Source organism: Apodemus sylvaticus, chromosome 19 (genome assembly GCF_947179515.1).
Source record: "Apodemus sylvaticus chromosome 19, mApoSyl1.1, whole genome shotgun sequence".
Classification (NCBI taxonomy): Eukaryota; Metazoa; Chordata; class Mammalia; order Rodentia; family Muridae; genus Apodemus; species Apodemus sylvaticus.
Genome location: NC_067490.1, coordinates 23,232,124 through 23,254,637, shown reverse-complemented (window position 1 = coordinate 23,254,637; position 22,514 = coordinate 23,232,124). Strand labels below are relative to the sequence as shown.

Genomic DNA, 22,514 nt, shown 5'->3' with positions numbered 1-22,514 from the left:
TTCCCTGTCCAATCACAGAACTCCTCTGCACTAATGTAATTGGACAGGGAAAATCCTCTGACAACATTGTTTTAAATTAATTCAATCTGTCATTAGATACCTGATGTATTTTAATCTCAATGCAAAGTTCTTAAATTGTTGAATTATTTAAAAATCTAGTCTTCACTGTATTTATGGTTTTTTATTTTTAACTTTTCACACAGTATATTTTGATCGCATTATCTCCTCTATCTCAGCTCCTCCCAGATCATCATTCTATCCATGCCCAGCGACTTTATGTTTTGTCTGTCTGTCTCTTGAAAAGCAAAACACTGTAAAACACAAAATGAACAAGCAAATATGGGGTCTGTTTTGTATTGGTCATCCTCTCATAAGGCAAACCCTGGAGTGCAATTGAACTCTGGAGTATTTTGTTGAGTGAATCAAAAAGTGTGGGCTGGAGAGATGGATCAGCCGTTAAGAGCACTGACTGCTCTTCGGAAGGTCCTGAGTTCAAATCCCCGCAACCACATGGTGGCTCACATCCATCTGTAATGAGATCTGATGCCCTCTTCTGGAGTGTCTGAAGACAGCTACAGTGTACTTACATATAATAAATAAATAAGTCTTTAAAAAAAGTGCAAAGTCTAGCTAACTCCACCTGGAGTAATTTGAGATATTTCCTTCAGCTCCCTTTATGTATAATAGAGGGAATAACCTGGAATTATTGCAATCAACAATTTCCCTTGAAGTTGAGTTCCAGATGTGGTAGAACAGTTGTTATGAAGTTCACTGAAATTTAATCTAGCAGCAAATTTTTTTGTTATTGATTTTCTCATAAAAGCTAATTTTCTGAGTTTTACAAATTACTCTGGAAAGATTGTTATTTACCTGAAACCTGTTAGATTTAGGGCTATGCGAGTCCCAACCAAATATAATATAATCATAGGCTGCCTTTGTTCTTGTTCAGGTGAACTGTGACAAGCCTCCATTGGTCCCGAGAAGGGGGCTGTGTTTACTTCTCCACAGTGTGGTATGCACAATAGATCAAAACTGAATTTTAGAGAAGGCAAAAGTGGTCTGTTCCGCTTCGAAAATCTAAGTAAACATTCCCATCCAATTCTGAGTGCTTTTCACTTGAATTTGAGGGATTGTGGAATCAGTTTCAAGTTGACAGAGACAGAGAGACAGAGGGACAGACAGAGACAGACAGACAGACAAACAGACACTGAGAGAGAGAATGTGTACAATGTGTATATATACAGATGTGCTTGCCTGCTTAGGGGCATGTGGAAACCAGAGATCAACATCTACCTCTTTGAGAGAGAAAATGGGAAACTGTCATGTTCTCAGCTTGGGAAGATGCATCCTGAGAAGTTGGCTTACTTACTGAGTAAAGTACTTAGGGCAACTTTAAGAGCACCTGAGGGCAGATTCCCAGCACCTGGGCAAAAGGCTTGGTCCAGGGGTGGAAGAAGGTGTAGGAGGTTTGGAGCCAGATGGATCCCAGGGCTCCCAGGCCAGCCAGCTGCAATGAGAGACCCAGCTTCAAAAAAATGGAAAGAGGTAGATGATCTCTGGTTTCCACATGCCCCTAAGCAGGCAAGCATATCTGTGTATATACACATCGTACACATTCTCTCTCTCTCTCTCTCTCTCTCTCTCTCTCTCTCTCTCTCTCTGTGTGTGTGTGTGTGTGTATGTGTGTGTGTGTGTGTGTTTGTCTGTCTGTCTCTCTAATTTGGTAAAAGGAAAGAAAGAAGGAAGGGAGCCAGGCAAGGGGGTTTGGATAAGGAGAGGCGGAGGAGCCAGGCAAGAGCACAGAGCCAGCTCCGGGCACTCCCACGAGTGTTGGGTTTTGGCTTACATGTGCTAATTGAACTGAACCAAACTGTCTTTTTCTCCCAATTCATTAGCAACATTGTAATTAAGAGAGCACCTTCAGTTCCAGAGGGTAATGACCTTTTAAATTGAACTTGGGAATTCAGATTGCTACTGAATTGTAGTGAATTTAAATACTGAATTCAAACACAGAATTTTCTTCAGTTAAACGTGCAATTAGGAATCCAATGTGAATTGCCCTAGCAATTTGCTCTCCTTTTATACACAAGGCCTTTCCTGGATTACAGAAGACAGCATATCTGTTGAGAAATTATTATGGCTTTTGCTTGGAACTTCATTCATTTATAACAGTCATGTGCCCAAAATGAATTTGGTTATATTTTTGGAACCATATAAACATCATAAAACATACCCAAACAATCACCTTTTGTATTTCTGTCGAGCCTCTTGTCTTTGGTGTCATATAAAGAGGCATTTTGGTGTACTCTTAATAAATAAACAGAAGGAACATGACCATGTTCATTTTATGATGTATTTTTTATTATGTAAAGTTTTCTTATGCAGTTTTGCAAATGCACAGCATTCATACTAATTATTCTATTTCTACTACCTATGTCCCATTGATGAGTTTCCACCCACAAACCAATCAATCATCAATCAATCAACCCACCAATCCCTTCTCCTCTCTCCCTTTCTCTTGTTCATGTGTACTTGTTTTGTTTTGTCACCCACTGACTAACCAGGGCTCTCTCGGCTCTTCAGTTCACAGTCCCTTAGAGCCTATGAGCTTAGTCATGGTTATTATTTTAGAGTCAACCAAAGCTGACAAAACATATCCCAGGATTCCGCGGGTCAAGATAGACATGTAGACATTGATGTTTATCCTGATGTAACAGTCAAAGCTGAGAACTGCCGGTAAGTTAGTGGTATCTCAGGTCTCAGTCTAATGGTTCCTCCGCCTGGTCCTCAGTAGGGTACATAATATAACTTTGGTTTCCACCATCCGAGCTCTTAAGAAGCTGAGAAAGACAAAGCTAGTCTTACCATGTGTCACATCTACGTAGCTTCTGATTTCTTCTTCATACTATATGGGGTTATAATGCTGCTTGGTGCTACAGACTGGATTACAACGACTGATGGCTTTGTTCCCATACAAATGAAATCCTGTCTTCCATATTTTCATGCAAGATTATGCCGTAAGTAATGAGCAGAGAGTGAAACAGAGAGAGAGACAGACAGAAAGAGACAGAGACCAAGAGACACACACAGAGAGAAAGAGACAAACAGAGACTGATAGAGGCAGAGAGAATGTGGATGCACACAGATGCTTTGCTCTTACATTTTTATATTTTGACACATTTGCAGTTACATTTTAGCTAAAAATAGTAAATCCTCTTCACACACAAAATAAATCTCTAAACATCTTTGTATTGTACTTTAATTAAGAACTTTATAGTTAACCAAATCCACATAGTTTACATTTTATAAACACATTGGTGTGTATTTTATCTCTAGAAGCCTGAGCTATGGTACTCACAAATCCTGCTCTCTGCTTGTTCAATAGAACAGAAAATGGATGAGCTTGTGGTATTAGTTAAATCTAGTGCTAAAGTCAATATCAATTATATTCATTAATTAAAAAAAGAAATTCTTTCACACTTTAGCTATGTATCATTTCATAGGCTTACCTTGACAATTGCCATTTTTAAAATGATTATTTCCCTAAAACATTTTGGTATAAATATCAAGGATTGAGACAATGGTGTTATTTTATATTCTCTATTATTGTCTCCTAAAAATGTGGACTAAATATGATTTATAGCTAGAAAAGTGCTATTTTAAATGAATCATTTTCTACATTTTCTCCATATTTTATTTATTTTCCCCCTTGACCAGTATAAAATGAACACATATGAATTTTGATGCAATGGAGATAGGACAAGTTTTCAAATATTAGCTAACTTGTTTTTAATTTTGTGAACTTAACTGGTATTACTTTAGTCTTTCCTCAAAGTGAAAATTAATTTTTCTAATGCTTAGAATTATAGTCTCCAAAATATAGAATAATTAAGTGTGCACTCTAATTCTCATTCAGGAACTTCCTTCATCTTATATTTTTCTAACAAGGTAATTTAACCATTGAGTAAATAATTTCTTGGACAGAAGAATTAGTGTTCTGCTCTGACATTTGTTTTCATATTTCATATCTGAATTTAGCTGCTAGGAAGAGACTCTTATCCACACTGAACCCCATGCATGTGTGTAGAGAGCCATATTTGTGGTGTCATGCCATGTCATACCACCTGTCAGGAACTGCACCCTCCTCCCAGCCTAGGAGGGGGATTTTTGAACCTCTGAACTAGCCTCTATCTCTCAGCCTTTGAAATTCTGGCCCATTGTTCTCCAAGGATAGCAGCTTCCACTCCAGCCTCCTGCAGAACAAGCAGAACCAGTTTCCAGCCTTTGAGGGAGGGGTCTTGCCTTGCCTATATATATTTGGAGACCTTCATTAACGTTTGAGTCTTGAGCAAGAAATCAAGCCTTGACTATATGTGTTTCCCTTGCCACCCTGTTTTCTATCCCCAGCTCTTCTTCCAGGCAACCGAAACCTTTTGTATGTAGCCGCCAGCAGCTACACATGTTTTTGCAAAGCTTCCCAATCAGCCCGCATAATAACCTACTTACTGATGTGATTTACAATTTAGAACAACAAGGCGAAAGAAGTCTCTGATCATGGTCATAGTGGTGTTTCATGGGAAGTAAAATGTGCTTATAGATTTATTACAGCCCATATCCAAGCTTCTTTTCCCCCACAGGATGAATATTACATGATTATATGATTATATATAACTCAAAATACTCTAGTGAGAAGGCTCAGTGGATAAATGCCACCAATCCCAGGACCTGTGCTCTATCCCTGGGACAAATATAGCAGAAAGAGATAACCAATTCTTTAAACCATCCTCTGGCCTGACCAGCACTTGTCTCTGCTCTTATTCAATAAGCAAACAAACAAGTGAATAAGTGAATAAATAAACTTAATTATCAAACTCTGTGACATGGGGATTACTCTATGGCAGAGTTCTTCATGCCAATCCTTGAGACGTTTGAAGTTGGCATTCATGTACTCTGTATATTGCTGCTTCTTCCAGGCATATTTTTGTAGCTCCCTCAAGGACTGCATTTGCCAGGCTTCCTGGCTCATGAGCATCTGAGAATTCTCCTGTCTCTACCTCCCATCTCCCTATGTTAGTGCTAGGAGTATTGATTGTGTCACCAAGAATCTCCAGCTTTTACATGAGCCCTAGAGATTCAAAATACACAGAAAGGACTTTTACCCACTGCCCATTGCCTGAAGCCCAGATCTTCAGATCTGAAGTCACAAAGTAGCCTTTGTTTCTTCAAACTGTTTACAATATTCCAAACTATGAGAGCCAATAGTAAACATGCTATACACTCATTGGATTGAGAATAAAACTCCTAATTTACTTGCAAAGGAATCAGAAAAGAATAAAGAGGAAAACACCATTGTCTTAGATAAGCCAATATGTCACGGTGATTTCATGGATAACTTAAACACCTTATTTTTGTCTAGTATGCTAAAGGTTTTTCTCCTACGTAGATGTACAATTTCACAGATAAATACATATACATGTAGACATAGTCAAAAGCACTTTGATTATGATTTCTCTTATAGCTGGTTAGATATCAGCAAGCATGAGGATCTATGAGGATGGACTTGCCTCTCACAATCAGCATCCTACAAAAACAGGAATGGAAACAGCAAAACTTTAACTATGTCTTGCAGCCCACAATTGCTAGGGAAACACAAAGCAGGAAACAGAACTTAGAGGTGGTAATAACCTTATTCAAGTCCAAAAGTATTCCCTATTTTCCAGAAGAGATAGTTTCCACAGGGGTGAGAAAATTCTTGGGGGTGGTGGATGAAAGACTCAAATATTTTGTAGACTTTGTTGTCCAAAATGTCCCCCCAATTGATGCTCCTGACAGGGTGATCAGTAGGGTAGAAGCTGCCTTTCATTCTCTCTCTCTCTCTCTCTCTCTCTCTCTCTCTCTCTCTCTCTCCCTCCTTCCCTCCTCTCTTTCTTTCTTTCTTTCTTTCTTTCTTTCTTTCTTTCTTTCTTTCTTTCTTTCTTTCTTTCTTTCTTTCTTTCTTTCTCTGTATTCATTCATCTATTTTATAAAACTAGCATCATCTTGGTGTTCCACATCTTGCGTGCCTGTTAACATATTACTTTGTGCAAAGTGAAAACCGGCAATAAGTTAAGAAAGGGGGAGAGCATCCACTGTGGCTCCTTAAGTATTACAGCATGAGATAGAAAGCTACAGGTTACTAAAGGGCCTTTAGGGCTTTGCTGAGTTCCCTTCAGGGGAAGCATGGCTATCTTTATAAATTCATGCTTATTTTCTCTTTATGTTTAGACAACACTTGCATGATTACTGAGCCAAAGAATGTCTCTCATGGCTAGAGAGGTAGCCCAGAGGTTAAGGGCCTACATTGCTTCTGTAGTGGAGCTGCGTTTTATTCTCAGCACCTATAGGTTCACCCATAAGCTATAACTCCATGGTGTCTGATACCCCTTGGCTTCTGCAGGCATCTGGTCTCACATACACATACCCACCCAACACACATGCATACATATCAGTATAAAGAAGATACATAAAAAACCAACCAACCAACTAACCAACCCATCAGCCTACTAACCAACCAAACAGCCAAACAACCAACTAACCAAACAACCAAAGCAACCAACCAACCAACCAAACAGGTCTGTTAACTTGTCAACCACATGGATAGGAGAATCTCCAGAGGAAACCCTAAGGTCTTTTAGAAGTAATATTATATCTGATTATGTAGGTTGACAAGGTGGTTTCTTGACCACTGTCCTCTCATCCTGTGAGGCTGTTCTATCCTCATGTTCTCTTTGGACATTTTCTATGCTCCTGCTGGGAGCACTACGCTTTACCTTATAATAAACTCCCTCTTCACTGCCTAGCTCTGCATGCCTCACCTGAACTTTTTCCTTGGAGATCACAAGGAGGGACTCTGAAAGAGGCTGCAGGGAGACCCTACAGCATCGTCACTTATGTTTCTTTTCTTCGCTGTATGGGTCTGTGCTAAGAGACTGCAAATTAACTGTATTATTAATTTAAGGAAGACATAATTAGCAAGGTAAATCTTCTGCCAAAACCCACATAGCATATTCTAAAGCCAAATACAAATGAGCTATGATTAGCCTGCTGCTCTCCATTATTAGTGCAGATGAATGGGGTATTCCCTGTGGGTGTGGGATGCACAGCCATGCGTGTTCCCTGGGAGTTTTAAGACTGTATGTGACTGTAAAAGACACTTCCTATCTCAGTTGGCCATGGACATACTCCAGTATTTAACTGTGTGAAAAATCAGGTTGGCTTGGTCTAGTGGCAGTGAATTAAAACAAAACAAAACAAAACAAAACAAAACAAAACAAAACAAAACACCTCCCCAGTAGGATTTGCAAGCTGATCACACAATGAGTTAACTAGATCTCTCTCTCAGTCTACAGCAAACATGTGGTCTGTTCTCACAAGCACTGCATCCTTTGACCACTGACCCAAGACCAGAATCATGATAGTGCTTTGGTATGGTTGCTGAAATGCACCTTCAGAAACATTTTTGACTAGAGGGAATTTGAGAAGAGGTGACTTGTTATTGAAGCAGATTCCCATTCATGCTTTTATCTGCTTCTTCCACTCAGACTCCAGCATAGCACCAAGAGAGGAAACTGAGAAGCAAGAAGAAAAGCCTAGTAATTAACATTTCTAACCTGGTTCATGTGACCGTTCCTCCCGAAAATCGAGTTAATTTTCGTTTGTTTGTTTTTGTTTTTTCTGATCCCATTCATCTGCTTTACTACTTCCCTGACTATATATCACAAGCTAGGGTTTGGCTTGGTGCCTGCATCTGCTCCTCCTTGCCTTAATCTCTTTACGGCCTTTATGTCTCAGAGGAATGATGACCTTTGAAGCTAGGAATCCAGACTATGTAGAGCAAAACCCATTGTTGGCAAGGAGTAGTAAGGGACAGCACAGGCTATTAACTTACACTGCTGTCTGCTCGTATCCATTCAAGGGAGCTACACACGTGCCAGGACCATGACCAGGGCCACCATCACTGTCCCCTCGGGATTCATTTTTATCAGGAACAAGCAAGCAAGATGGCTATAGACCGTCATGTGCAGTGAACTGACATTTAAGATGTCTTGGATGGCCTTACTCCTTCCAAATCATCCCCCACGGCTGTAAGGCAAAGCGCTTAAGACTAGTAGACATGCACAGGAGTCTAATCTTGCATATCAGCTGTAATGGCATTGCTTCTGTTTGAAGAGGAGTGCAGCATTTGGAAAGATGGGGCATTATGGCAGTTGGTAAAGAAGCAAGCTATCTGTGAACCATTAAAACAAAGCAAAACAAAGCAAAGCAAAACCCAACAACAATAGAAAGAAAAGTATGAGCAGTGACATGGAGAGAGAAAACATGTGTCTAAATTGGAATTATAGAATGTTTGCTTTAAAATATATATATATATATATATTTGAATGAGAGCATCTAAGAGCATATTAGAAGTATTAGTGCTAGCCCCACCATTGCTGTTAGCTATAGTCTCTCATGGTTAGCTCCCTATGGATATATTTTGTTAAAAATCACTAAATCTTTCGGACCTCCTTAAGGAGTGTGAATACATTTACTATTATGTACATGAGGTTGTTTTGAAGATTTTTTAAAAAAATTTTTGTGGATGAAAAAAAGCAGAATTAAACCTATGTTCTAGGAAAATCAATGTGTGTTGAGAAATAAGATTCTCTGTCAGAATGGCTTGTTCAGGATTTAAAGAATGGTCCAGTTGAGGATGATTGCAGAGGAGAAATATTTGACACCAAAGACATGATCAGAAACCAGCAAATATTATGGAAAAGAAAAGTGGGGACTATGAATTCACTATGACATTTAAAATACATGTAAAAAAATTAGCACTATGTAATGCCTTCCTCATTAGAAAAAATAATAATAATAAAAAAGGTTACAGAGGAATATGACAAGTTTGGCTTCAGAAATGGTTTGCTACTCTAATAGGACACATGTACAGATGTCTAAACAGAGAACTAAACACAAGACCTTATAGTTAAAGGCAATGATGGAGCTAATGGCCCAGATTTATGACTTTCTTATAAGACTAGATGATACTCAGGAGAAAATATAGAAAGAAAAGAAGCCCCTGGGGACAAAACCATGAAGAATGCTTCCAAGAGATAAAGGACCCAGAACACAATACAGAACAATTAGAGATTGGGGAACCTCTGGTTTAGGCACTCTAGGAAGTCAGTTCTGGATTAGAGTAGCTAGGTATTGATAGACAGCACGGGCCAGGGGCAAAGCTCTTTGATGATTCTGGCATCAGCGAGGTAAAGTCATCAGCTTTGGTTGTTGGACGGCGTATTTGATGGATGACGAGATCAGGGTAAGGAGAAGCTTCATTAGATAAATTCTGTTCATTCATCCACGCAGCAGGGATTCATCACACGCCTTATACCCATCATGCACAAGGGTCTGAGTGAAAACACGGGAAATCAGCAGTAGACAGGTCAGAGCCAGTCCTTCCCTAACACGCGTCCTACTTTAGAAGAAGAAAAGTTATAGCTGGACGAAAGCCTGGTGGGGTTTGGATGTTTTATGTTGGAGATATATTTTAGGTTTAATTCATGTGTCATTGCTCACAACCCCTTCTCCAAGGCAGGACCTACAAAGTAGAAATTCTGTTAGGTCCCAGAAGTACCCGTCTTTCTTTTGGAGCAGGGTACCAGGGATGTCTTTGAAATATCTTGTCTGATAACATGATGGGGCCTCCTACCTTAGAGTTCTACCATGTATCTGGGAAGGGAACAAAGGAAGCTACATAGTGAGGCCAAGAAGAAAGTGGAAAGGAGGGTTTCCTGAGTTTTCTACCTGTCTGTTAGCCTTATGTTACTTACCTTCTGTTATTTGCCTGACCCTCATTTATTTTCTTGTTCATTTTCTTGTATCCCTCTCTTTCTAGTTTCTATTTCACTCTTTCTGTGTGTGCACACACTTTAGCCCATGTGTATGTGTGTGTGTATGTGAGAGAGAGAGAGAGAGAGAGAAAGAGAAAGACAGAGAGAAGGAGAGAGAGAAAAAGAGAGAGAGTGAGAGAGGGAGGGAGAGAGAGTTTGCATGTATGCGCACATATGTTTGGGTACATGTACAAGTGAAAGCCTGGCTTTTATGCTGGCAATTATTCTCTCTTGGGCTTCTACTTTAATCACTGATGGAGTGTCTCCCAGTCAAACCCAGAACGCAACCAATAAGGATATTACCGTTATTGAGTTTGTTCTGTGGATCTTCCGTATCCACCTCCCAAGGCTGGATTATAGCTGCATGATATGCCCATTGGACCTTTTACATGTGCTCCGGGGATCTGGAATCTGGGCCCCATGCTTGTGGGGAAACCACTCTACCCTCCCAGTCATCCCCTGAGTCCCGCAGTCCCATCGCTGCCCATGCTTCAGTCATGCCGATGTAGTAAGTTCCCATGACAGTTCAATTGACAGGCTCTGGGGAACATTCTGGGCAGTTAAAGACATAGAGAGGTATAGAGGAAGGCAAATCACAAACCATCTTGAAGCAGGAGAATGAGTCCCTAGACTCCACTGGGACAGACCTTCAAGACCTTTCTGGACTTTACCTGGTATAACTCTCTCCTCACTTGACTATTAATTTTCATCCTTTAAAATATATTCTTTTCACAACCTATAATGCCTTTTGTGAGTAGGTTTTGTGAGTAGGCCTGGTGAATTAATTGAGCCTCCACAGGGAGGTATAATAGCTTGCATCCTTAGCTGGCCAGTCAGAAGCAATATAGGCTGCATCTGCTCTGAGTGTCAAATGCAGGGGGCAGTCTCCTGGGAAGGAGCTGCCTGCCTAATGCTTTCTCTAGGAAATGGAGTGCGAGCAGGCAGAACCCATCACATGTGCTTCTTTTGAGTCCCTCGAAGGCTGGGCATGCTTGCTCTCACTCTGACCACCATTAACCAAGAATGACTTTGTCTAAAGCAATGGTTTTCAAATTTTCTAATGATACAAACCTTTAATACAGTTCTTCGCGCTAGGATAAACCCAACCATAAAATTGCTGCTTCATAAATATAAGTTTGCTGGTGTTATGAATTATAATATAAATACTTACATGAAGCCCTGAGGAGGGGCTTCTTTAACTCCCAAAGGTGTCCAGACCCACGGGTTAAGAACCACTGGGCTAGTGTGTCATTATAACTTTCAAGCTAGATAGAAGTTAAGAAAAACAAAGTTAGGCAAGACACTGTTCAAAAGACTACAAAAAATAGGTTACACATCTTGATGCCTTTAGGGGGAAAATTTGGTTAGTATATTTCTCCAGAAAGATGCAAAAGTACAGGGCATTCAAGAATGGTAAGTTGAACCATCTTTAGTAATAGATATCTGATTAATTGCTAATATAATGTACATATATGGGGATAAAAACTCAACTGCCAAAGAACTCTTTTGAACACATGAAGTTAGACTTCCAGTATATCAACTCTAGACTCGAAGACTGATACTGTACCTATTTATTAACTATGTTATAAAAATTAAGTGATTTTTTTTTTGTTATTTAACGAAGGAATTAAACACAGCTATATAGTCTGTCTGTAGCCAGAAATTGGGACAGTGTTTAAGTGAAGTACATTTTGTTCTATGTACAGTAGATTGCTCTTTTAGGACAGTGTATCTGGGAAGAAGATGAAATATGAAGTAAGGAATAAGCAGGCTTGCATATCCTCAGGGTTTCTGGAGGTGAGCAAGAATGAGAGTGTGTACAAACTAGACAGAAGAACTGGGTCCTAGAATGATAGTGACTGAGGAGAAGTCTGTGGACAGATTGGAGGTTAAAGATCAAAATAGGCAATGAGGCTTGAAATCCAGAAAAACATAAGAGATCCAACCTAATACATGACAATCATGCTAAACAAAACCAACGGAATGTATACATATTATGAAAGGGGAGTTATTAAATGTGCATGCACAAGAAAAGCCAAGAAGTCCCGTGCTGTCCATCTGAACACTGGAGAGGCTGAGAACCCAGTATCAACTCCATTTATAAAGCTGGATGCTTTAGATGTCCCACAGTAATGATGATGCCCAGTTGCAGCAGGATTCCTGGAGAGCTGCTGCTCTCCAGGCAGCATTGGAATGCGGAAGAAGCTGGGTTCTGGTGGTAACAACATCACTAGTACCAGTGGTACAGATGTCCTCACCAGCAAGAAGCAAAACCTGGGGCTGGTGGGATGGCTCAGGGGTTGAAAGTACTTGCTGCCAAGCTAATGACCTCAGTTTGATCCCCCAGGACCCACAGGGTGACAGGAGACAACCAACTCCTGAAAGTTGTCCAACGATATCCACATAAGTAGCAGGGCATCTGTCACACACACATACAAATAAATGTAATTTTTAAAAAGGCAAAGGAAGAGAGAGGAAGCAGAAAAAAATTGTTAATTTTTACTTGGATGTTGTTACATCGGCGCAGCTACCTAATGGTACTGGAAGATAACGAACCCTCTGGAAGAAAAACAAGCCCTATCAGATGATTTCAGATTCCAGTTGGTAACTAAGATCAGTCATCGCAGGCTGCCGGGGAAACCGAGGCACTCTTTCCAGGCACTGCAGCTCCCATCTCTGTTGAAATACAGCCCAGCTCCAAGTTCTTCTGACATTCTAGCTGAACCTTCCCAGATTAGGGCTGAACTAAGAAGAATTACCTAGGACACACTATGTATGTGGGTTTACACAGAGCACACCGGCAAAGACACCTCAGGTAGATTGGGAAAGAAGAAGACTCAGCAGGGCAGAGCTGGGATGGGACACAGGGGAACTGAAGAGTCAGAAATAAGGATGAGAGGCAGGATGGAAAGAAGAAGGGATTCAATAAAGCCCAAGATCTGCTCACAAAACTTTTATTCTTTTATATTTTTTTCGGCTCTACGGGGAAAAATATCAGATGCTCACTATATATAATATTAACTCGACAAACTGGCTTGTCCACATGAAGTCTGTTTCCCATCTGATTTCTTTTTGTTTCATGGGAAGACTGATATTGCAAAGATAAATTGAAGCGTTCACATGGGGCGCCGAGATTAGGAGCTCTGAAGAGACATACACAAATATTCCATTTGTGCGAAGAAAGAACTGTGAACACTTTTCCCTGTGGGTCTGAGCAGAGGAGCTAAGATGGAAACATATAGACTAGTGAGTCCTCAGACAGAAGACTTCTTAGGGCAACTTCTGTAGCTTGCTCTTGAACAGTGTCTTGGGGTTTTATTATTGTGAAGAGACACCATGACCAAGGCAACTCTTGTATAGAAAAACATTTAATTGTGGCTGGCTTACGGTTCAGAGGATTATTACATTTTCATCATGTTGGGAAGCATGGTAACATGCAGGCAGAGATAATGTTAGAAAAGTAGCTGAGAGGTCTACATACAGATCTACAGGCAGCAGGAAGAGAACTGAGCTAACCCTAACCCTAAATAGCTTGATCATCTGAGAACTCAAAGCCCAAGCCTCCTCAAAGACACAACTCCTCTCACAAAACCACACCTACTTCAACAAGGCCACACCTCTTAATAGTGCTTTTTAAATTCAAACCACTACAGTTATCTTTTTTGAGTCCAAAAGATATCTTGGGCTCTAGGGGATACATTTGAAAGCAACAGCCAAAATAGAAAATTATCTTCTACTAATTGTGATAGGAGGAGCTAAGGGTCTCTACCAAGTACCCCAAAAGATAAGACAATCAACCACCTCTTATTGTTCTGTATCTAGAAGGATGGCTTTAGCAGCTTGTATTGCTTTGTTTCATTTTATTACTTGATGCTATATTGTCTCACTTTCCCTAGGCTGACCTTGAACTCACTATGTGGCTGAAAATGGCATTGAACTCTGCTGTCCTTGACTCTACCTCCCAAGTGTCCCAAGTGTTTGGATTACAGCTCTGTGTCACCATGCATGACGGATTCAGTGTTGGGAGTCAAGCCTCCCACACAGCAGGCTAATACTCTATCCGCAGCCCAGGCAGTTGATCTTGTATCTCATTAATTAAAGGGTTGTGCTCTGTTTAATCAGCCACTTTTTCTTCTCTAACCTCCCTCTTCCTTTTCATTCAAGAATTGAACAGGCGAAAGGGGGATTCAGGAAAAATCAAAGGGGAAGGAGAAGACTCTTAAGTGTTAGGGAGAAAATAAACAAGACTTTAGAAGCTGTACTATGACTTGGGTTTTCATATTGACCCTTATGAGATTTCCCGGCTTTTGAGACCCAAAGTTGGCTCAGGGTAACTTTACCTGTCTCTTGAGCAGCCATACTTTCCTTTTACCGAGCATTATGTCCTTGAAAGTCCTTTCAAATTCATTTTTAGCACAGAGCCATGCTAGAGATGTATTGTCAGGAACACACCACAGGCATCAGGGGCTTTGGAACCACAGGGATGGACTCCAAAGGCGGGTGTCATATTTTCGTAACCCAGGTGCCACATGTACAACTGAGGGAAATCGAGCTTCTCTTACTAAAAGGCCAGCACACATTCTATATGTATAGTGATATCAACCACAGGATAGCATTTTAATTAAGAGAATAGTAGACAGATATACCAAGGGTCTATAATAATGGGTCTGTTATTGTTAAATATTTCCACTGTTAAAATTTATATTCTTCCTCTCCTTGTATTTTTTTAAAAATTGGAAATGGAGGAAAGTCTTGTTTTCCCTTATAAGAAATCAATAATAAGATGGCCATAATGAACCAGCTCTTTGCTTTATGTCCTCCTCCTCCTCCTCCTCCTCCTCCTCCTCCTCCTCCTCTTCCTGTTTATTTTTGCTGCTTTGTATAACAGTGCCTACTCTCAAACTAGGTCTGTAGAGCAGGCTGGCCTCAAATTCACAGCCACCACCACTGTGCCTGCTTCCTTTTCTTCTTAATCATATCAAATACTTATTGACTTCTAATGTCATCCTTGCATAGAGACCATGCTGATCTTCTCTGTAATCTCCAAGGAGATATCTTGATAGATCCTCAAGAACCTTGGCTTTGTATTAAAAATACTCCTTTCCATCATTTAATATTTCAAAGATTATTTTTGGTCTTTTATCTATAAATTGGAAATGTCATGACAAGAATTAATGGTGATATTTAAAAGATTACCTAGCACAGAGTTCAACCATACTGGGACTTCAGCGACTCACACAGTTATTAACCAAGGCACCACCGTACCTTCTGTCACCAACAGGAGCAAGGAATGGGGGCTCCTTGTCTTTTCATGTGTTCTTCACTGGTCTCACAGCTAAGTCTTCTTGACTCTCTTTTTATGGTTTATTCCTTTTTCCTTAGTATCTTAGGATTTTCTTCCTTCCTTTCTTTCTTTCTTTCTTTCTTTCTTTCTTTCTTTCTTTCTTTCTTTCTTTCTTTCTTTCTTTCTTTCTTTCTTTCTTTCTTTCTTTCTTTCTTTCTTCTTCTTCTTCTTCTTCTTCTTCTTCTTCTTCTTCTTCTTCTTCTTCTTCTTCTTCTTCTTCTTTTTTGCAAGAACCTGAGTTCAGGAAGCTCTTAATTCCTTTCTGGCAATGGATCAAGTTTTTCCAGCAGAGCTTTTAGTGAGCCATCACCATCCCTGAGAACCGCAGTTACTATGATTTTAGTATAGTTTGTACCTATCAGTAGAAAAGTTTTGAAGACACACTATTAGGTACTTATTTTTATGTTACTATATTAATAAGACATTTATACTTTAGGACAAACACACAAAGGAATCTTTTGAAAAATGTGGCAGGCATAAATAAGTTTGATTGTTTTCTGCTGTGTCTTATGTGCCCCCTTACATACGCCCCACCCTGCGGTACATTCTTCACAGTATTTGCTCTGGAGCTTTTCTGTGGTCTGAGAATTAGCTGTCTCATTTGTCATTTAATACCAACTCACCTTCCTGAGTGTGCTTTCCACACACTCAGCTTTCTTTCCGCAGAACGTTGACTGACTGATTGCTAGTTGTATTGTTGGCCCTCTAACCAACTTGGTTATTTGGCCTTTGTATGTATCTGTCTGACTTACCTGGATAACTTTTTAAGATAGTATCAGCTTCTTTACAGACTACATAGATAACTTTTTTTTTTTGTGGCCCTTGCATTAGATAGAGAAGAGTTTCCTCACTTCCTTCACACTCTGAGGTTTGAGGCTGAAACTGATAACTCTTTACCCCAGATATTAGTCCACATCTCCATGATGGGAAAATGGATTCTGAGAAGCCCCCAGAGAGAGTCGTCTTCACTTCCTTTCCTCTTTCATCCCTGGTTGCTTCAGAGAGAGGAGGGCCATCTCCCCAGGCTTACTTTGAAAGGGGAAGCATGACAAGGAGCTGCCCAGAGCAGCTCAGTCTGCAAATGACAGTGCTGTCATCCGAAGATGAGAGATGACTCCTCCTTGTTCTTCTAGAGCTGAATTTTGTATTGTTCTCTAACTGTTAATAACGCAGATGTGGGAGCCAACCAACTATGCCAATGATTGGCAGGAGGAAGGAAGGGGAGGAGGAGGAGGAGGCATAGTGACTTCTGTCTTTATCATCCTACTTTAACATATTTCCTTATTTATCATCAGAGTTTCAAAATCCTCCTGGTGAAAGACTTGGATGCTCCTTTATTTTCCAGTTGAGGGTAATGTTAAAAGAGAAAACTTCCCAGCATTATTTTTTTTTCCCAGTGCGATGAAAGATCTCTAATCAGAACAACATGAATATTTAATTAACTAGACTGCTCGGTAGGAAAGAGTTCTTCCTGTGTTTGCATTTCTGTTTGTGTGCATGCCTACATGAGGAAATGTGTATCTCTTCTTCCTCCATCTGCATCTCTGGCTTTCAAGATTAAGGAGCTTACTAAATGTCTGAATCCACATTCTTCACTGAGATATGAATCAAGAAGTATGTACCTAAGATCAATATAAACATAAATTGTTGCGCAACGGTTATTATTACAGAATCAAAGAATCTGTTACCCATAGATAAGCCTCTATCATTTATGGTGACCTCTTGGGCACATTTGCATAGGAACAACAAAATTCAAATATGGTCACCTGACTGGTCTTAATGGTTCCTCCTGAATATTAGGAAAGAACACTGCAGCTGCAGTGCAGATTTCCTCCAGATCATCATGTTACTGCTTACTCTGGTTTCTTCACACTGTTTCTGACCCTCAGAGCAAGGTCTCTGGATGCTCCATGGGCTAAAGTTTCCAAATAGTAAGCCAGATTCTGGTGCATATAGTAGAGCAGTCTGCCTTCTATTAGAAAGGTTTATCTATTTGTTCAAATAATTTGAGAATATCTTTTGTTCATGCAGAATACAAGAATGTAGCACTGGCTATAATGTTACTAGGTGGAGATCCATGATACAGATAGGTTCACTGTAGTCATAGTAACCATAGGGATTATTGGATAGAAATACTATTACAAATGGCATGATGCTACATGTCTATCATTCGGTCTGGATCCTGCTACACAGAGACTACTCAAAACACACCTATGCTATCCTCAAGGATCTCAGAACCCAAGGAAGGACTATCACCAAGAAAGTAGGGTATGGATCCTGCTACACAGGGACTACTCAAAACACACCTATGCTATCCTCAAGGATTTTAGAACCCAAGGAAGGAATATCACCAAGAACGTAGGGAATGCAGGTATGAACATTATGCCACAGGGTCTATCATAGGGTGTGTGCTTTTGAAGGGGATTATGGGACCCAAAGTCATCCTTTCTTCTTCCTGTCAAGTGCCACTATGTTCCCCAGCCTGTGTAATCCACCCTCATCTTGGATCTGAAATTAATGAAGTCTCTCAGTCTTTGAATAGCACTTTTACCATGGTGAGGTAAAGAAATTTATCTCCTCCAAGGTTGATTATCTCATTTCTCACCTATTAGTATGTCACATATTAATCTCAGTTATTCTGTTACAGTCACATAAAGCTGAGTAATTAACATTGGAAAAGCATGTCCAAAATTTCCACATAAATGAAAAAGATTCACATTTCAGACAGAGGAGCCCAAATGGTAGTGCTATTGGAAAGATGGTGCCAGGGGACTGACCACAAAGAGAACTAACTACCCATGGCTTCCCTTTATGGAGAGCTAGCCTACTTCCAAACAAAACAGCCTTGATCCTCAGTTGAGCAGCTGTGCCTGCTTGTAAGACTATGTTTATTGGATACTCACATTCCTTCCTAGAAGGAGGGGTTTGGGGAACGTAAGTAATTAGTCTCTTTCTTGAGATTCCAGCTTTCCTCCCAGCCATTTTTAGGCAGTCATGCCCTAGTTACACATAGCATTCTGGACTTGGAGAGAGGTTCTAGGGCAGTGTTTCTCAATCTATGGGGTCATGACTCCATTTGGGGTGTTGAATGTCCTTTTCACAGGGGACACCTAAGGCCATCAGGAAACACAGATATTTATATTATGATTCGTATGGTAGCAACATTATAGTTATGAAGCAGCAATGAAAATAATTGAATGGTTGGGGCTCACTGCAACATGGAGAGCTTTAGCATTAGGAAGGTTGAGAACCACTGTTCTAGAGTACATAGGCTTGTGGAGGCTAAGGGAAAGGAGTTCCACATATACAGTCATCATTCATGTTGGGTGGAAATTTTCCAATATGCTTACTTTGGAAAAACCCGGGCTCCTGTCGATAACCCCTCACCATGCTCTATAAGTAAATCTAATAACCCATTGGCTCCATGGGGTGAACACAGGTAGAATTGGTTTGTCATTGGAGCCTTATGTGAGGGCATAGATGTTTTTGTCTCCCCAGGGAAGGAGTTCTCATAACATATTCATTGTGCAAAAGAATAGAAAATGGGATTGTGACAGGAAAGTATTTATGAAAGAGAAAATGACTTCCTTGCTCCATATTTAACAAACCTCTATGAAACCATAAACCATTGTGAAAATTCAAGTGGACACTACTTGTTGGCCTTTGCCTTTCTCTCTGACTTGAAAAGACTCTCAGGTTCTGCTTTCAATATAGGGTTGGGGCAAAGAGCAGACTGCAAGCTTTGCTGTCCAAAAGAATCAGAGTTGGCTGCCTCCACAGTCACTGCTCAAAGCACAAGCTGGGTTTGTGAGGGCAGAGGTAGAAGCCATGGCTGAGCAACCAGAGACTTCAGAGTCCCTGTCAGCACTCTTTTATGGAAATCACCTGATGGCTTATTAAAGTCAATTGCTTGTAGGTACCAAGTTCCTTACCCAGAACTATCAACCTCTTCACAAGAGTGGTGATTAAGATGGCGCCGGAGCTCTGGAAGCTGCCTGAGTACCATCTAGTGGGATACTTTAGCTTGGGGAGACCCCTTCCTTCTTGCCTCTTCATTTCTTTTTTTTTCCTTGTTCTTCCATTGTGCTTTTCTCCCATCTCCTCTCTCCTCCTCCCCTCCCCTCCTCTTCCCTCTCCCTATGCCAGCTTTTCTAGGTAATGTGTTAGCTCTGCCACACTAGCTAGCATTCAGCAGCACTTATTAATCATTTAATACGTGATTGGCAATTCCTAGCCTCAGGAAATACAATAATGAGTAGGACAGTTCTGCACGGGAGGAACTCTTGAGTCTAGAATAGGAGGCTGGCTTTCATACCTATTATTTTAATATATGACCCAAATTATTGAAAGAGTAATTTGTACAGCGTGTTATAGGGAGGTAAGGAGAGGAGGTATAGGTTGCATAGATATGTTTCCATTTTCTTGGTAATGACCTAGCTTTGAGGATTGAGATGGCATGATAAAAATATCTGTCTGTATTAGTCAGAGAAGGATTGGCTTCTGTTACTGTGAGTCTGCCAAGCTTGAAAATCTATAAGGCAAGTTGGACAGGAATTTAGGCAAAAGCTGACGTTACGGGCTTGAGTCTGAAATTTGCAGGGAAGGCTAGGAGCTCAAGTATCAAGATTTTTATCTTACTTTTGAGGCAGACATCCTTCTCTTTGGTGATTCCAGTTTTGATCTTCTGATCCACAACTTACTGGATAAGGCATACCTAAAGGCATCCCTTTTCATCAAAGCTAATGAATTCATTGTCGTTTCTAAGACAGGATCTTTATAAAGGCTGACCTCAAACTTACTGTGTGGCTGAAACTGACTTTGAACCCATGATTCTTCCATGTGTTATTCCCAACCTCTGAGATGATAGGTATATACCACGGTGCTCAGCTAGCCAATGGGTTAATCCCATCTGTACAATACTTGCACAGCAGCGTCTCCTAAGAATGTGATCAGACAACTGAGCACCATGCCCTAACCAAGCTGACACAGGAGGCTAACAATTCAGCTACCTGTTGGTAGCTTTCCCCTCTACATCTCCTCTGTGGCTAAGTCCACAAAGAATGGAGTGAAGGCCTCTCTGATAACACTTTGTGTCAAACAATCAAGTGAGTGATAACTGCACAGTGGACCTCCACTAGAGAGATGATGTTCGGTTTTTAAACAGAAATGCTTTATTGAGCATATTAAAACAGAGGATATCAAATGAGAATCTCTTAAAGACTATCTAGGTATTTTGTGTCCTCCCTTACTCTTGTCACAGTGAGAAATGGGCTTTGATTATATATATATATATTTTTTTAAATTTTCTATATTCTTTGTTTATATTCCAAATTATTTCCCCTTTCCTGTTTCTCCCCCTTCCCATAAGTCCCATAAGCCCTCTTCCCTCCACCAGTTCCCCAATCAACCCTCCCATTTCTCTGTCCTGGTAATCCCCTACAATGCTCAACAGGGCCCTCTCCTTCCTTCTTGGGAATCATTTGATATGTTAATTGTGTCTTGAGTATCCAGAGCTTCTGGGCTAATATCCATTTATCAGTGACTGCATTCCATGTGTATTCTTTTGTGATTGAGTTACCTCCCTTAGGATGATATTTTCCAGTTCCAACCATTTGCCTAAAAATTTCATGAATTCATTGTTTTTAATTGCTGAGTGGTATTCCACTGTGTAAATATACCACAGTTATGTAACAACAATGTGGGTGCAGGGGATGGAGGATGCTTTGGTAGACAAAACACTTTTTCTGTCTTTCTAGACCAAGGTTAGATGAGACACTGAGAATGTATAAAGGTTACAACTGGCAGATACATTTGAGATCCCCCTTTAGGAGAGCAACTCAAAGCTCAACTTTACTTCTTTGGTTCTGGCTAGGCTGAGAACAATAAACATGTAAGCAATACCAGGCCCAGATCCAAGGAACTCTTGATCTATGGGCTCTTGTCACAAGGATTCCATGAACTAGAGTACCCTGTGTTACATACAACACATCCTGATGGACTCCTTTCCACTTAGTACCAAATCCTGTTCAGTACAATACATGTGCTTGAGTATCCACCTAAAAGATCAGCAGTGTGTAAGCTCTAGGGAAATGCTTCTTCACCACCTCTCTGGAATCAATGGGCAACAAATCAAAATCTGCAAGGGCGCGTAGCTCACACTAACACTAGCATCCAGAGTGGGCCTGCATGGTCCAAGGGTGGAGTAGGCTGCCATTGGGGGTTTAAGAGAATGAAATGAAATCTTTGCACATTCTTCCTTCTGGAATCAATACTTCAAACCATCACTGTGGATTTGGAAATCCACACAGACTAACACAGCATTTGCCCATGGTTGCCTTTGGTGCATTTTGAATGAATAAACAGGGTATGTTCCTCCTGTGTATTTATCATACTAGAGAAAGGTGAACTGAATGTGTTATGGACCCATTTATGGTTTCCCAGTGATTTATTGTTTTTCAAGGTGCCTAGTATTTGGTTTATATACAATTGTATTATGAGATAAAATTAAATGAGAAAATACCAAGTTTAAAATAAATCTTCAGAATATTCAGAAGTTTGATATTCATTAAAATGTGATCATTTTAGCATAGCAGTTAATGTTGACTACTTAAGACAGAAAACTTTCTGGACAGGTTTATTTTTTGAGTTTTCATAAATACCTGGTTTTAATAAGAGATTTATATATTTGTGTTTTCTCCCATTTTAGTAAAATTACATTTAATTTTAGCTTCTTTGAATTATTACTGTCAGCAAATAAATAGAGATCTTGGTTACAGCAATAATTTGATAAACAAAGCCAACAAACATACACAATATATATTTTATGGCCAACATATATAATATATTATACATTGTAACTTTAATAGTGGCCTCAAAACAAAATATGTAGGCATGCTATTGGATGTTAAGTGTGGTATTTTCTATTTTTCTAGTACGTACCATTACTATACTATATTTTTTCTCATCAAGACATGAGATTTTTTAATAATAATTATGTGTATTAATGTGTCTGTAAGTGTGTGTGTGTGCTCATAAGGGAATTTTGGCTATATAGGCCAAAGGAGGTATTAGATTTCCTGGAAATGAAATTACAGGTGGTTGTGAGCATGGGTGCTGGATGGAGCTCAGGTCCTGTGCAAGAGCCATCTTCTTCTAAGCCTCCTTTCCAGCCTGAAGAAACCATATCTGTTAGATGATAAGAATGATACAACCTATTTTACTGATTTTTATTTTTTAGTTTTATTTTTGACACTTGGACA

The 22,514-nt window shown here is 40.0% G+C and overlaps 1 protein-coding gene and 1 pseudogene across 1 annotated transcript in view; one reads left to right on the top strand and one right to left on the bottom strand.

The window, feature by feature from the left end:
- The window catches only part of Ctnna3 (catenin alpha 3), a 1,484,299-nt gene that overhangs the window by 773,565 nt on the left and 688,220 nt on the right, over nt 1–22,514 (top strand). The gene's annotated exons all lie outside the window — the stretch shown is intronic.
- On the bottom strand, nt 14,883–14,983 carry LOC127670328 (uncharacterized; annotated as a pseudogene).